Below are 18,004 nucleotides of genomic sequence, written 5' to 3'. Positions count from 1 at the left end.
TGCCACAGTGGTATTTCGTTGATTCCTAATGTCCCCTGCATGTTCCTGTATTCTCACTTTAATTGGGCGATATGTTTTTCCCACATAGTTGGTCGGACAGGGGCATGACAGCATGTACACGGCTCCCACTGTTTTGCAGTTGGCATAGTCCCTGATATGAAAAGTTTCGCCTGTACTGGCACTCTGAAAGGTGTTACCCAGTAAAACCAGTTGGCATATGTTGCAACTGCCACATCTAAAGGTACCTGTTCTTTCTGAGAGCCAGGATCTGGGGGATCGTGCAGGCTCGAGATGACTATGGACGAGCCTGTCACGTAAATTTTTCCCTCTCCGGTAAGTAACAGATGGATGTGGTAACACAAGGTCTTTCAGATCTGGATCTTGTCTTAAGATCCGCCAGTATTTGTTGAGGATTTCTTTCACAGCATCCGCATTGGCATCAAAGGTACCGATCAGACGGATGATATTGTCATCTTCTTTATGTTTAGGGCTCAACAGATCTTCCCTCTTAGATGTAAGAGCGTGATGAAAAGCTCTTGTCACAGTTCGTCTCGGAAAACCTCGTTGTATGAACCTGTGGCTCAGGTCCTTAGCCTGTGACATGAAATCCTCCATGTGACTACAGTTACGGCGCACTCTGAGGAACTGTCCCTTTGGTATTCCCTTTTTAAGGGGGGTGGGGTGACAGCTCTCATACCGTAATAAACTATTTGTCGCCGTTTCCTTCCTGTGTACTCTTGTTTGTAATTGGCCATCTGAGGTTTTGGAGATGCGTATATCGAGAAATGCAATGGAGTTTTCATGAATCTCGCTGGTAAAGCGTAAGCCCAGATCATTTATGTTTAGGGCTCTAACAAAATCATGAAAATCTGCGGGAGTGGAGGACCACACAATAAGTATATCATCGATATACCGAAGCCAGATAGGCATACATGATGTCCATCTGGTGTATTCCTCTGAGAAAACAATCCGGTCCTCCCACCAGCCGAGGTAGAGATTAGCATAGCTGGGGGCCATTGGACTCCCCATTGCTGTCCCCCTCAGCTGGTGGAAGAGCCTATTCCCAAAGAGGAAAACATTCTTTTCAAGAATGAACCTGAGAAGATCCCTGACAAAACGATTGTGACCAGAAAATTGTGTCCCCCTAGTACTCAGGAAGGCCTCCACCGCCTCACACCCCTTTGTGTGTGGGATGGAGGAGTAGAGAGCCTCCACATCCAGACTAGCGAGGTACGTATTCTCATCCAAAATTATCCCCTCCAATTGTCTCAAGACGTCCATGGTGTCACGTACATATGATGGTAAACTCGTGACGAAAGGTCTTAGGATCTGGTCCACATAAATACTTATATTTTGGGTAAGGCTATTAATCCCTGACACGATAGGTCGTCCTTTGAGGGGAGGGTAGCCTTTGTGGACTTTTGGAAGGCCATAAAAGGTCGCTGTGGTGGGGTATTTTGGAAATAGAAAATTATACTCTTGGTCACTAATGAGTTGGTCCCGTAGGGCTCCATCCAAAATACCTCTAAGTTCCCTGGAGAATTTTTCAACTGGGTTGTGTGAAAGCGGACGATAGCCATTTGGGTCAGATAGCATTGTTTCACACATTTTTACATAGTCTGCCCGATCGAGCAGGACTATGTTCCCCCCTTTGTCCGAGGGTTTAATGATCAGTTGATCATTGCGCTCCAGGTCAACTAAGGCTACCCTTTCTTCAGGGCTCAGGTTGTTAAAGGAATCAAGGATGCCCCTATCAAGATGTTTCAGTTCTTCTGTAACAAGATCCACAAAGAGATCAACACATGTGGATTCTACTGCAGGGAACTTCAGATTCTTTTCTTTGAGAGTGGTGAATGGACCCTTCCCAGGTTCTCTGTCTGATTCCTGGACGAGATCCATCATGACGTCAAAATCCCCCAGGTCTGTTTCATTAAGTCCCAGTTCTAGACATTTCCTACGGTCATTGCATTTAAAAAACTTCCTCCATTTTAATCTCCTAGCAAATAAATGTACATCTTTAACCCATGTTAAAGGGTCAAAACGTACAGATGGGACAAAAGAGAGACCCTTTCTGAGCAGACTCATCTCTGCTACATCAGGGTTATATTGGGAAAGATTAATGATACAGTTGTCAATGTCCTGGTCGGGTCTTACTTTTTGCCAGGTTGACTCAGGTCTCCTCTTAGGAGGTACCCCGAGATCGGGGGGTTGTTGGCTAAAAAACCTCCCCGAGTCCCCCGATTATTGGCACCACGTCCCCTAGGTCTACCTCTTCTTGTCCCCCTTTGGTTCTCCCTGGTTGTCCCTTGGGAGCCACTAGGGTAATCAGAGTCAGTTGTGTCACTCTCAGAGGTAGAAGGTGCCACAGTTTTGTTATGGCTATTGGGGGGGGTATGTGCCTGGGCTAAAAAGTCGTATGCCCGCCTATCTTTAAACTCTTGGAGATCTCGTTGGAATTGAAAGTGCTTTCTCTCCTTGATTTGGGATGTAAACCTTTCAATTGTCTGTTGGAGTGCTTTGTCCTTCCTATCGAAGCTAGCCGTATCCTTAAGAGTTCTCACTGTTGTGATCTCACTTAAGGAGCGGGAGTGGTTTGTTTATTGGTTCTATTGGCATATCTTCTCACGCTTCTACGCTGTCCTATCGCCATGGGTTTCGCTGAGTCGGGGCGGTGTTTACCGGACTGGCGATCATGTGACTGGAGGCGGGTCCTCTCCTCCGGTCCTTCCATTGGCTTTTACCATTCTGACGCGTAGGGGGGGCGTGTCCTCTGCGGGAGGCTCGTTTTCTTCGGCTCCCCGCATTGGTTGTCAACCACTCTGTGACATCACAGGAAGGTGGGGCTACCTACTTAAATACCCAGAGTTTCCCCGCGGCCGCTGCCGCTGACATCTATGCGGGGACACGCTGTTTGAATGTGTGTTTACATCGATGTGTGTTTAACTTAGACACAATGTATCAGATCCCTGATGAATTAGATTAGGAAACGCGTCGGATCTCTTAACTGTAGGAGAGCTAGCTGGAGATAGAGTTTCAGTCCTGAGCTGTCACTAATCGGACTATGTAGTCAGAATCGTCTATATTAGACAACTTACCTCTATCGAGATATCACCAGCCTCCATATAGCCTCCACATTAATACACCATCTCAACTGAAAGTTAACTATGTGCAGTGTGAGATAGGTCTCTACCGATATCAATTTTATCCTATTATCTTGAGGAGGGTAGTTGGGAATAGGAACTCTCAGGTAGTCTTAGGCTAGTGGTATGTGCAGGCAGGGTATGCGTGCCTACCATCCGCCAGACAGTGAGATCTATTTCCCCACTGAATAGACTACAGACCTCCACAGTGTTTGTCCACATTCCGATGTCAGTGTTTCCCTGCACAAAATTGTGCGATACCTGAGGTCGGATAAAGTTTTTATTATTAAAACACTTTATTAGTTGGGTGTAAGGCCTACACCTTAACTACACACTTCTCTACCCATTTTAATATACATCCAATAAAAGTTATTTTTTATTTTTACTTATACTCTCTTTCCCCTCAATTTCAGTGAGTTGTTTCAGTACGCCTTTCTACCGTACTATGAGATCTCTGAGTTACATTTTATTGATGATGATACAGCGACTGTCAACTGGAAACACACAAAGTCAATAAAAAAACACAAACATTTTTATAGCGTGCTTTACAACCGCCTACGCCAGACTAGAACTGTACGCGCTTCTGGATAGACGGCAGGAGAGATGTCTTTATCGTGATACAGATTCGGTCATTTTTGTGCATCAAGAGGGTGATTGGAACCCTCCTTTAGGTGATTATTTGGGGGAATTAACAAGCGAGATTCTTGATGACACATACATCACTGAGTTTGTATCTGGGAGTCCAAAAACTTACGGATACAAACTGAACACAGGCAAAACAGTCTTAAAGGTTAAGGGCATAACACTTAATGCGGCTAACACTCAGATTGTTAATTTCCTAACAATCCTAAAGGATTTCGTTTTGGACTACCCCCACAATTCCGCCTCTGAAACCAAAAAACGAATTAAAGTGACACAATCGAGCATTGTACGAAATAAGAAATACTGGAATATTGAAAAGAGACCGCTGCAAAAGACACAAAGGTGTGTTTATACAAAGAGACATTTGTTAGACGATTTTACAACACTGCCTTTTGGATTCTTATATTATGGACACTCGACTACAACACCCTTTATCCTGTATTTTAGCAGGACCATCCAATTCTGGAAAAAGTTATTTTTGTAAAACAATTGATACAGAATGGCGCTACTCATTTATCACACAAGCCCGAGAACATTGTTTGGTTTTATGCGTGTTGGCAAAAATTATATGATGACCTCATTCTTTTCCTAACAGGTTTATTGAGGGACTCCTGTATACATTCATAGATGATGAATTATTTCCACCCGACAAGGTAAATTTGACTATTGTTGTTGACCTCATGGAGAGCGCAAGTGAAAATAGTGAAATAGAGAAAGCATTTACCAAGTATGTCCATCATAGAAATCTAAGTATATTGTATTTGGTGCAAAACATATTTTGTCAGGGTAAAAAGAGTCGAACAATAAATTTAAATACCAAGTACATGGTCATTTTTGATAATCCGTGTAATAAATTGCAAATTCTAACATTAGCGCGACAAATGTACCCTGGGGAAACACATTTCTTCTTAGAAGCTTTTGAAGATGCCACAAGTGAACCTTTTGGCAATTTACTAGTGGATTTAAGGGGTATTAGCCAAGAGCAGCTTTGGTTATGCTCGGGATTCTTCCCACCAGCTTTACCGGCTGTTTATATTCAAAAGAAAAAATAACTCAGGCCTTGTGCATTGCGGTGACAAGATGTCAGAGAGATTAAGATGCAACTGGGCCCTCTTAAAAACACTGGTGAAGTACTCTCCTTCAGTCAGAAAATCTATTTTGCGCCAGGCAAGTGATGATTTAATCTCAGCCATAGGGGAAATTGCTTTGAATATCTTAAAAGGGCATATACCTCTAAAAGAAAGCAGAAAAACATACTAAAGAAGTAGCGTAAAGCTATCAGGAAGCTGAGTGATAAAACACTGGGCATAAGGAAGAAGAAGCGCTTAGTAAATCAATCCGGAGGGATCATAGGGCCGCTATTAGGCTTTGCAATTCCATTACTATCCAGTCTACTTTTTAACAAGCAATGGAACACGCGACTAAAATGTACTTGGTTCCAAAACATGAGCTTACCAAGATAAGTCAGTCTTCTACCCCTGCAAATAACATTCGTCAGAGTGTAATTCATCGTTTGGAAGATGAAATTGCTGGTGTTTTACACAGGAATGACTTGCAGGATGATGTGAAAATGAAAAAAAAAGTGACTTACTACAAAGATACTTGGTATATGCTAAACAAGATACACGAGAACTAGCGACTTTGAACCTTGTTACGCCTCCTACTCCTGGTCATCAACATAAGCCAAATACAGCGTCTGATAAAAGTGCTGATATCCTTGAAATTACTAGTCATGTCAAACCACGGTTTAAGAAAAATGCAGATCTCTTGCTAAACAAGCTGTCCCAAAACCATGACATTACAACGTGGATGATAAAGGTGAATTTATTTACAAAGGTAATGTGGTCCCGGGCTCTAACATGATAGACCTAATACGCAATACGACCCAGAGTCCCAGCCTGCTAAAAAATAAAATACTTACTGGCTGGGACTTATTTCTGCAAGCCATGGCTGAACTAAATATACCCTCTACAGTTGTGGGTAATTCAACTACGCGAGAGAATCTGGAAGAAATAAAAATGTCACTGATTGAACCATTCGAATCATTCACTCCCACACGCAGAGGACTGTCTATTTCATCCACCCCAACGGGGATAACACAGGGAAGCTTACTCCCAAAGAAAAGGGGCCTCCCCTTATTACAAACTGCTTGGTTAACTCTGTAATGCAATTGTCTGAATTTTTATACATTTTATTATTCTTTGCTGTATAAATTAAACTCATTGTTTTTGTATCAGATTAATGTTATTTGTTTGAATTTTTATTATTCTTTGCTGTATAAATTTTTTGCTCAATAAAACGTTAAACATTTAGGCGTCTGTTTAATTTTTGTTTCATTTTTGTCATTTTATCTATGATTAAACATTGTATATAAATGTTATACATGCACAATTAAAGTTAAATTAAACTATGTGTGACAACCAATATAATATGAATCTGCTACAGATCACATAAAAGGGGGTTCACTCTGCACAGCCTCCAGGTACCCACACATTACAACAACCCTGCACCCTCACATTACAGAAACCCCATAAAAAAGGGAGAGAAATAGGACCAAATCAAAGAGGCTTGTACTTCTGAATCAAAGGGGGCGTGATACATAAGGTATGGATTCATCACTACTGTCACAGCCATGCAAAACCCTAAAACATTGGAAAGTCCAAAGAAAGTGAACGCAGACCCTTAAATAAGCCCCATGGAGTCACTTTGAAGCTTGATCGCAAGGTTCTTTATCACCAATGCAAAAAGCAAGTGTAACACTGGGCAGACCTGTCATGTACCCCTAATGCAAGAGGAACTAAGATGAGAGGTCCCCATTACTCAGTAATATCAGTAATTAGGGGACTGATATAAAATAGAAATCCATTGTCGGTGTTATTAGGGGCAAAAGTTAAATTAGTGTAGACATCCCATTAGGAACAACCATTCGACAGAGCCTGCGCCACTAGTAGAAACTATCTAATGTTTTCTGTAGTGGATTTACCAGGAATATAATCTGATTGATCAGCATATATGAGGGGGAGTATGACTTTGTTTAGTCAAGTAACTAGAATTGGGTCAGGAGCTTGTAACCCATGTTTAAATTGGCAATGGGCCTGTAGAAGGCAAAATCTAGCATGGCTTTAAGGAGTAAGACTACAGTGGCTTCTGTTAAGGAGTCAGGAGAGAGATCACCAAGAAAGAGTTATTAAAATCTGATTATTAGCTATTGAGCCCCCCCATAAATGATGTACCTGAAAAATACAGTACCTGTAAATTACACCTCCATTTTGTTTTAACCCCTGTGAAGCATCTAAAGGGTTAGCACACTTCTTAAAGTTGATTTTTTTTTTACACATTGAGAGGTGTAGTTTCTTTTCTCTAGAAAAGAGAGAGGATGCATAAAGCCCTATGCCAATATAAAGCAGATATTCTGGAAATGTTAGTTATAAAGTTACTTGGGTGCTATGACTATCTGCCTGAAAAGCAGAAAATTTTGAACTTTGAAAATGAATAATTTTTATAAATGTTTGCCAAATTTCAATTTTTTTCATAACTAAACACAAAAGATATCATAAAAATGTTTCTATTACTTTGAAGTACAATGTGTGACGGTAAAACAATCTCAAAATCACCTGGATATGTTAACGTGTCACGAAGTTATAAACTCCTTTAATGATACAGGGCAAATTTTAAAAATCAGGCCTGGTCCAAAAGGTCCAAAATGGCTTAGACACAAAGGGGTTAAGGTTACATTATCCATTTGTTTGTTTGTTTGTTGTCCTCTCAATATTGCGCTGAAACTGGTCCATTACACCGGCTCTCAAATTTAGCGGATAAAAGAATGGATTAGAAGTAGTAACAAAATGTGTAGCTTCTTGGGCGTTTAAGTCCTTGCATTCTGCATGCTGTTGAAGTTCTTTTAGCTGCATAAGAAAAAACTGTTCATCAAACATGGTAGTACTGGGAAAAGATGTTTGGCCCCAAACATTTGATACATTTTTAATTTCTCTTCATTGTGTTTCTTCTTTTTTTTGGTCCAAAAAATGTCTTTTTAAGGTTAATAGTCTGATAAAACTGCAATGTGTGAAGATCTCAACGTGCACGCTGACATATTTACTACCGTAAAATCTTTGTTGTGATTTGTTATTGCTAGAGTCTGATCATTGGATGTATTACAGCTTTGTCTTCTGCCTCCTCGGCGATTGCGTCTTATGGCTTGTTGTTTTTTGGTTGCATTTGAGGCACAGTGTTATGGCTTGCTGCTTTGTGTTTCGTTTGTCGCTGTTTATTTGGATCCTCATCTAATATGTCAGTGTTCACATCCGATGTCTCGTACTCCGATGAACTGAAGGTGAATCGTGGCTGAACAGTGTTGTAATTGCATTTTTTTCAATTGATTTTGTTTTTTGCGTTTTTGTGTAAACACTGTTTGATTTATAATCTTGCACATCTCTCTCAAATTTAGATGTTTTAATTGATGTAATACTATCTTCTAGTTTCTTTATAGTGCTGTCAAGTTTGGGCATAATATCAATATATTTGGGAGTTTTGCAATATTTAATTAATTCTTGTTCTGATTTTTGTATTAGTTGATTTAAATCTCCCAATTTTTGTTCTTCATATTGTATTATTAATTGTATTAACTTCATTGAGCAATCATTGAGCAATCAGAAAACATCATTTGCTATATTTGCTGAGGAATTCATCTTTACAAATTACCCACTACTACACAGTAGTAAAGTCTTAAGCCTCGAGGGATCATGTGATTCTCCATATACCTGGTGAGAGTGGTGTAATCCCACCACAGGTTTAAGAAAAATGCAGGTCTCTTGCTAAACAAGCTGAACCAAAACCATGACATTACAACGTGGAATGATAAAGGTGAATTTATTTACAAAGGTAATGTGGTCCCGGGCTCTAACATGATAGACCTGATACGCAATACGACCCAGAGTCCCAGCCTGCTCAAAAAACAAAATACCTACTGACTGGGACATATTGTGTGTTATATAGGAATTTGTTGCATTAGGTGATCCTCCCCGTTCTGTTTGAAGTGCACAGAATATACCCTTTGGTAGCAGGCTTCCATGACTGATAATAGTTTATGGATACCACAATATGCTGACCAATTTTATATGATAATTCAATAAAAGAAGCAAGAAATTTTATTATATACAAGTGCTGGATCGTATCTTTTTCTCTAATCCCACCACACCCTAACTAGAAATATGCTTTTGAATTATTTTACGTAATTCCTGACCAGTATGGCCCACATATAACTTAGGGCATGGACACAATAAACCGTAAATTACATCTACATTATCTCCTCGCAAGACCATAGGACATACCGTGCAATCCCCGCACGGGTAAGATCCAAACAATCGTTGACCATGTCCTAGTGACCGGGTTTTTAGGCCTTCTGGCAATCATCCTTGGCTCTGGGGGAATGTGTATTTCAAGTCTTGGGTTGTTTTTAAAATGCCACAATTCATCTGCAACAATTTATAAATGTCTGATCATTGGTTATGGTATGCCGTGATTAAACAGGGCTTGCCACCGGAGGTTTTTTTCTTTGGAATAAATGTGTCCCTTCTAGGAGTTTGTTTTGCCCACTTTACATATAACTTTCTATGTGTAAGATTCCTTTTGTGCACTACAATTTCTCTTCACACGTAGAAACTGCCTGATCGGGATTTCATCTTTCAAGTGGCTGGGATGAAAACTCTGGTAATGCAGTAAACTGTTTGGCGCTGTCTCGGAGAACACCGGGGTTAGTCGTATCTCCCAGCCATTAGAATTTAGTTCTCCAACAAAATCCTGACAGGTTTCGAGTAAGGCCCCTCCAGAAAACAAGCATTTTGTCAATATAGCAATACCAACCGACGACGTGTCACTGGAAACCTATGGAGTGGTATACACTGGTCTCCTACCACCAACCTGAAAATTGGTAGGCGTAGGGAGGAATACAGCATGCACCCATCGCGATACCCGAGACCTGTCTGTAGTCGGTTCTCTCAAACACAAAATAGTGATGTCTGAGAACGAACCCCAAAAGTTCAAGGAGGAACGCCTGATGGGGTTCGTCCCCAGCTTGTTCCTGTCTCATGAAGTAGGCTATGGTGTTAGTACCCACCTCACGTATAATGTTGGTATAGAATGACTTAACGGCCATGGAGATTATCCAGACTTCCTCTTCGGCAGACATGAGGTCCAATTTTTCCAACTTACTTATAAGATGTGACGAATCCCAAACAAATGAAGTCAATTTCGTAACATGTTTCTGTAGAAAAAAATCCAGATAAATAAACGCCTTTTCCACACACGGTCTTCCTGGGGTATTTTGCACAGTGTAATAAATTATCGTTTTGAATATTAATTCTTTCCCGTGTCCTTTAGTATGTTCTTCCCAAAATAGAAAGACTCAGGATAATTATTATAAAAAGTTACGTTTATTGTCGTCGTCCAGGTTGCAGAATACAGAAAACTTGTGCAGATTATTAGTCATGTGGTTAAGTCAGTCAGTCCATGATTTATGTTCTGGTGAAGGTTTTATCATCTTGTGTTGGTCTTTCTTCCTTCGTTCTTCATCTCCATCTTGTGTCCTTAAATCTCCTCCATATGTCAGCGTGTGAGAGCGAGCTCGGTGTGTGTGATATGCTCAATGTTCCCATGCCCTTGGACAGAGTCACTTTTAAAGACTACAGTCCTACAGAGTTGCATTATGAGCCAAACTCATCCATTGGCCTTGTCCATAACCATATATGGTAACATTCCTTTATGACCAGCTAACACAGAGACCTTTATATGGTAAAAATGACTAATGCCATGTGATAGGATGTGGTTGGGGGAAGGTTGCTTCCTTCCATAGGTTTTTAGATATATGTCAAGAATGTACATACAACTCCAATGCTGCCCATATATGGTCCTGATCTTACACTCATGATTATTACACACTTACTCACCATTTGTATTTTAATCCTCACATTTGTATCTCATTGACCATGTTGTGCTTGATCAACTCTTGAGTACATTTTCACACCCAAATTAGAATATTGTTCATCAATAATATTTAACACACAGCCTTATGTACCTTTGGTAACATATAAAATGTTGGTGTAACCGGGGCTTTACCTGTGAGAAAATCGTTTTCTCATTGTGTAATAATGCCCAATCTACAAGATGTATCCACAAATGGATCCAATTTATCTAATTGTCTATTGGCCTCCGAAATATATTGTTTTGTAGGCCACAAAACTACATTACTGCCTTTATCGGCCTCTTTTATGATAAATTTAGTATTCTTACGTAGGTTCTGAATTGCCTGATGCTCAAAACGGCCTCTTTTATGATAAATTTAGTATTCTTACGTAGGTTCTGAATTGCCTGATGCTCAAAACGACATTACTGCCTTTATCGGCCTCTTTTATGATAAATTTAGTATTCTTACGTAGGTTCTGAATTGCCTGATGCTCAAACTTCCATGGGTTCTCCTTATGTTTAATCAATTTTATTGAACATTGAACATAATGAAGGACAAACCGTAGTACATTGAACAAAACTTATAAGAATAAGCATATAACATAATCATATAATGTGAAGTATGTATATATCCAGGTCGTACATTGTACATTCAGCGAGGCCCTGAAAGAGTGGGATGACCCCCCCAGGTAAGAAGGAGTGTAAGCTCAAGAACAGGGCCCTGAGAGAGGTATAGCGTTTGACATCTCTTTCCCTTCCCCTAGAGGCATGTCGCCCCCTTCCTGGGCAAGGTGTAGTTCCATAGATCAACAGTGAGTTAAATGCCTGGAATGAGCATGTTAGAAAAACAAGACAAAACAAAACGTTAGACAGAAACACACAAGAAAGGGGGGGTCCTATGGGGTGTGGTCAGAAAGGGGGAAGAAAGCTTCAAATTTTCCCATCCCTCATTACATGACTGTTTGTACCACTTAAGGAAAGACAGAGAAGACCATCAGGTGGCCTGGGCTTCAAAGAGAACCTTAAAGTCCTGAGAGTCCCTAGGTGTTTGACGCTACATGCTTTTACTGATACGTGCATTTTCATTGATACTTTGTAAGTATATACAAATGAAAATCCTTTCTTTACCCTGGAGGTCTGCACTATCTTTCCACTCACTTCCTAATATAGGATCTACAGTACCCCACAATTACGGAGGTGATACGAAGGCTTTGGATCCATAGAAGGGAAATCTTCTATTTTTTAACCGGTGGGCAGGTGGTGAGACCACTCATTTCGATTGCACTATTATTCCTTGACCAGAGTTGAGCACTGACATTGATTGACTACGTAAAAATACTAACTTTATCATAAAAGAGGCTGATAAAAGTGGTAATGTCGTTTTGTGGCCCTACAGAACAATATATTTTGGAAGCCAATAGACAATTACATAATTGACAATATTATACTGCTTAGCTTACGGGTATAAATTTCTAATTGTATAACACAAAAGAAATTTTTCCAACACACAAAAGATCTTACACACAGGTTTCGAGATCGTACTTACCCAAAGAAAGTTATATCTAAAGCCTTCATGCGGCAATACAAACTCCCAGGAAGACAGTTTCCCAAAGAAAAAATCCTCCGATGACAAGCCCTGTTCAATCACCAATGTTCAGACATTTAAACTTGTTGCAGAAGAATTGGTAGCATTTTAAAAGCGACCCGATAATTGGAGACTTCTGGGAGCGGGCCATCGAGCATGGCTGCGTTTTACCTCGGCTCCGCTCCGGCTGCTTAATCCTGTACCCTGCTTGCCACCTCAGGTGTTTCTTGGGGCACCGAACCTCTCCAACTGCCGGAGCTGCCACATTATTGCCCCGGGGTCCGGTACAATACACCGCCGGCTCCTCCTGGCGGTCGGCCATCTTGGAGACCTGGCCGACGCCCACCTGCCCAACATCCCCTGGCTCGTAGCGACAGGAAACTGACTCCCGAGCAGGTGCCCCGCACTGCCAGATGGGGGGCCAGGGAGAGCGGGCACCACCGACAATAAGTGCCGCCATTTTGAGGCCTAACACGAGGTCCTCGGCGAAGAGACCACCAGTGAGGAGCAAGGCCTGGGCAAAAGCCGGCCAGGAGGAAGAGGAGCAGACCAGCCCTTTACCGCAGCACAACTCACCGCCACATGCTCACCTGCAATTTAGCTCCTGCATGTCATCATCTAATACTGGAGATGAAGGGACGCCATTTTCAGATAAGTGACTTGTTCTGACATCTCTGTACATCCCTAAACTGTTATATTGTTATCTTGCTATCTTCACTGTTTCTCGGATGCTGGGATCACATATTGCCCTAGAATTATTCTGCTACTTAGCAGTTCTGCATGGACTCGGTCCCAACAAGTCATCCTACTGTCACTCTGCTATCTAGCTACTCACCAGGAGTTAAAACTCCTTTTGTTGTATCAATCCTTTGATGCCACCTAAAGGCCTTACGGGAAACAACAGGCTTACTGACCAGGCGAGATACGATTGGCAGATATACGAGATAATACTATAACGTGTTTCCTGAGAAATACAGAATAGTAAATCTGTGACTGTAGTCTCTGAGATCCGCCGTCCTGACCCCTGCTACTAGGACGACCATTTTCTTTCTGTTATCAGCAGACTCTTGAATAAACTATGAAGTGATTCTGCTACATCGGCTCCCTGATCTAGTTCCCCCTTCTTATTATGTCTTTGCTTAACACCAGGGTATGGAAAAATACCTACTGCACCTACAATCCAACATGCCCACCAAACCTTCACAATTTACCTCTCAAAAAGGGCTCAAAGCCTCGGAGAAAGACCAAAAGCTGGCAAGCAGAGGCACACAATCTTGGAGCACCACTAGTACATGTCCTCAAAATGAAGCACCGTACTCGCCACCGTCCTCTCCGGACGACATCACCCCACCAAACCTGTCACCAGCATATGAGACACCCTCATCACCGGAACCCACAATGGACAGGGCATCAGCGGTTGCTCAAGAAGTTTCAAGAAACTAGATAATAGGCTTGAAGTTCTCCACACCTCCATAAATAACGCGCTAATGCAAATTACCAACAACACGCAGTGCATAGGAGAGCTAGAAACTAGAGTCGCAGCCACAGAAACCTCGGTCACTGCCTTGGAACAATTTGTGCAACAAAGAATCACAATGGAGGAATCTCTACAAAACAAGCTGGAAGACATTGGAAACAGGGACTTTAGAAATAACCTACAATTTGTGGGTATTCCAGAATCAGTCACCGGAGATAACCTAACAAAATATCTCACTGAAGATCTCCTGAGAGCCCTTCAAATGGACTGCCCTCAAGACCCTATGTTCATTGTATAGGACCTTCAAAAGATAATGCAGGAGGGCGTCCTAGACCAGTCATTGCCAAATACCTTCATTGAGCTTTGAAGGAAAAAAATCTCAAGGTCTACAGAAGTCAGGCACAGTTCACAATCCAAGGGCAGCACATCCTCCTATTTCAGGACTTCTCTGCCCTAGTATCACAGCGCAGAAAACGGTTCGTAGAAGTCTGCCAATATCTACACAACCAGGGCACACGATTCCAACTGCAGTACCCCGCCTACCTGTGAGTCCAGCACAACGGGCGCAACTTGATGTTTGACGATCCAGAGGAAGCCAAACGTCATTTCAACATAGGTGCTGAAGACTGAAATATAGCAAAGATCTGGGAAGCCTGGATCACATGACGTCTGCACTTTAAGATGCTGACACTGCTTTTGATTACTTATGTTTCTAGTTGTTTGTGTCAAACTCGCTCATCATTCTTGTTGTTATTGCAGATCCCTAGGGGGGGGGGCTACTGATCCCCAGCCTCGTTCGTCTGAGCCAGAATATAGAAGTCCTCCTGCTGTATGGGACGGGATGGACTCTACACGTTAAGATACTTCACCAACCTTCCAACCCCTTGTTCCTTGATAAAGGTGAGTAATACCGAATTTATATTTAATACCACTGACACATACACGACTAAGCCTGACCTTAAACTCCTCTCTTGGAATGTAGCAGGACTAAATACCAACATTAAGCAAAAAAAAGTTCTCCAGCACCTCCATCGGTTTAGACCAGACATTATACTACTGCAGGAGACGCATTGGAAGCGTTCAGCACAGGGCTCACTTAAAGCCAAATGGGTGGATGCCTGCTATGCGTCTTCCTACACTTCCAAATCTAGAGGAGGACGATCCTGTTTAAAAAAGGACTTACTTATGAAGTCTTAGATGTCAAATCTGATGATCAAGGACGCTTTCTCTTACTCAAGGTACTGATTGGAGGCACTTGATATAACATACTAAACATATATGCCCCAAATCAGTCCAACACTAATTTCTTTCCCAAACTGTTTGAAATGATGCTGAAGGTAGATGCACAAAATTTGATAGTGGGGGGAGATTTCAACGCAGTGACTGACCTCTCACTTGACCATTCTTCACCTGACAGTAGACCGACATCTTCCTCCAGATCGCTATCACATTTAATGGAATAACTCACATTATGTGATGTCTGGTGCACTACTCATAAGGCTGCATTCACACTAATGCTGCGCGCCGTACCGTAGCACGGCGGGCACACGGCAGCGCACGGGGAGAGGAGGAAAGGGAGAGCGCTGCTCACCCCGCCCCTCTTCATAGGGATGTATGGCACACGGCACAGTATGCCGTGGAAAAATAGGACATGTCCGATTTTTTCACGGGGTACGGAGCGGTACGGTGCCGCACGTGTGTGGCACCGTACCGCTCCCGTAGGGCGCTGCGCGCCCATTGCCGTCTATGTGGGACGTATATCGTCCATTTATACGTCGGCCATATGTACGTCCCCCTTGCGTTAGTGTGAATGCAGCCTAACACTGATAAGGAATATACATGTTTCTCAGCCGTACATAACACCTTTTCCCGTATAGATCTGTTCTTGTTACCCATCACCCTGATGGATTCCCTCCATTCGGTTGACATTCACCCAATCACTATATCAGACCATGCTCCGATCACACTGACCCTAACAGTCTCACCAGAACACACAGATTCCTACATATGTCGCTTCCCCACATATTTAGCATAGTCAGAAGATTTTCGTACCTTTTTCAAACTCAATTGGGCAACTTACTGCAATGGTCACTTGGAACACTCTGATGACCCGGCTTTAATGTGGGCAGCATCAAAAGCAGTCATGAGAGGCCACATGATAGCCTATGTAGCACACAAACGCAAAGTCGCGCTGGAGAAATTTGAAATTCAAGGACAGGCAGACTGGAGTGTAGGGCAAACACAAAACCGATATTACAGGGGAGTTAATAGCATAGGCAAACTTCTATGGTCTTTGACCAAACCCTGGAGAACAACCAAACCCATTTTTCGCCTACGAGACCCAATTTCAAGCCGGCTAGTCACAAACCCAGATGAGATAGCATCCCTGATACATAACTATATTGAAGATTTGACTCTTTCTCTCAGTCACCCCTGGTAAAGACCAGGGGTGACTGAGGCACAAGAGGGAGGTACTGGAGGCCCCCTTTTCTGAGGAGGAGGTCAAAGCTGCCATTTCAGGATCACGTTCAGGAAAGGCGCCAGGGCCAGATGGCTGAATATTACAAAATATTAGTCCCTAAAGTGATCCCACTACTCACAGAACTGTTTAATTTAACATATCGGGAGGGTATAATAGCGGACAGATTCACAGAGACCAGGACTATACTTTTATTGAAACCTAACAAAGACCCTGACTCCCTTAATTCATATCGCCCCATAACTTTACTTAATAATAATTATAAACTCATGACATCCATTTTAGCTTCTCGCTTACAATCTATTTTACCTCATATACTACATCCGACTCAGCAAGGATTCACAAAAGGGTGCCAGGGCATACATTTGGGAACCAAAGAAATTCGGGTCTCTGCCTTCGCGGATGATCTATTATTAGTAGTATCTGTCCCTAAGACATGCTTACAACCATTGCTGGAGGACATAACCAGGGTAGGCCAACTCTCAGGGTATTCCCTAAACTTAGATAAAACAGAGGCCCTACTATTGAGAGGCCCGACTAGACCCCTCTGGACAAGGAACCTGCCCTTCAAGTGGCAGACTTCCTCTCTCACATACTTAGGAGTACAGACAACCCACAAAACAACCCGCCAAACTCTATAACACTAACGTAATCCCTACATACAAAAGAAGTGAAGGATCCCGGCACTTCGAGGTAGGTCAAATTTTCTTTTAATTCATCAAAAGAATAATACAAATCGTATCATGCATTGTACATATCATGCATTTCGCAAACGCGTTTATCGGCTCTTCCCGAGCCTTCATCAGCTAATGTGCTACTAAACAGTCCTGTTTTTCTAATGAATAACAGCTAATGATTATGTGACACGTCATCCGTCTGCCACGTCAAACGTCACGTGACTTCCGTGTCACGTGATCCAAAATTCACTCCGTCACTGGTCACGTGGTTCTGTCATGTGATCCCCTATTCGTTTCATGTTGATCGGCTGCGTCTTCGCTACTGCCACATATTATTTACATCAAAGGACACAAGGTATGCAGAACAAGGTGATATTTAACAATGGTTAGTCATGTTAATTCGTTAGTAAACTGGACAAGTTGACGATGGAAAATAAAACATATAAATGTACTTTAGTTAAACAGAAGTAATGTATAGCATAGTTATTCGATGGTGTCGATGCAAAGATATTAATTACTTTATAATAGGAAGACATTCTCATTAGTGGTACAGTTACATATTTGTTAATATGGATTAAAGGAATATAACAATAAAGAAAAAACTTTCTGTACCATTTCTTCTCCCTCACTGGTAAGGCTTATGTATTCTGTGTCTGTAAGAAAACAGTTAAATGTCAGACTATAAATGGCAAATTTCATAATCCCTGTTAAGGCCATGGGGTTCTAAAGTTTTCAACTCGTGTATCCAATATGCTTCTTTACGTAAAAGCAGTTTAGTGATGTCTCCCCCTCTTCTAGGCACGTTAATTTTGTCTATGACATGATATTTCAATAGTGGTAGGGAATGATTACATTTTTTGAAGTGTGCAGGTATCGGCAATAGGAGATTTTCCCTCCTAATTGTAGACTTATGTTGTCCTATGTGGTCGCCTACACGCTGGCGCGTCTCTCTAACATATTGGAGCCCGCACGGACATTTAAAAGTGTAAATCACATCTTTAGAGTGACAAGTGAAAAGGGCCTTTATTTTATATTTTCGGCCCG

At 41.9% G+C, this 18,004-nt stretch overlaps 1 protein-coding gene and 1 long non-coding RNA gene across 7 annotated transcripts in view; one reads left to right on the top strand and one right to left on the bottom strand.

Annotated features, from left to right (window-relative positions):
• Positions 1 to 18,004, bottom strand: part of SULF2 (sulfatase 2) — a 696,319-nt gene that overhangs the window by 276,827 nt on the left and 401,488 nt on the right. The gene's annotated exons all lie outside the window — the stretch shown is intronic.
• The window catches only part of LOC140065822 (uncharacterized), a 36,245-nt gene continuing 32,822 nt past the window's right edge, over positions 14,582 to 18,004 (top strand). Inside the window, exon 1 of the long non-coding RNA XR_011848069.1 lies at positions 14,582 to 14,704. This is a non-coding gene — a long non-coding RNA (uncharacterized lncRNA). The remainder of the gene's footprint in view (positions 14,705 to 18,004) is intronic.

This window comes from Engystomops pustulosus, chromosome 6, assembly GCF_040894005.1.
Source record: "Engystomops pustulosus chromosome 6, aEngPut4.maternal, whole genome shotgun sequence".
Classification (NCBI taxonomy): Eukaryota; Metazoa; Chordata; class Amphibia; order Anura; family Leptodactylidae; genus Engystomops; species Engystomops pustulosus.
The sequence above is the reverse complement of the archived record's forward strand: the minus strand, read 5'-3'. Positions and strand labels throughout refer to the sequence as shown.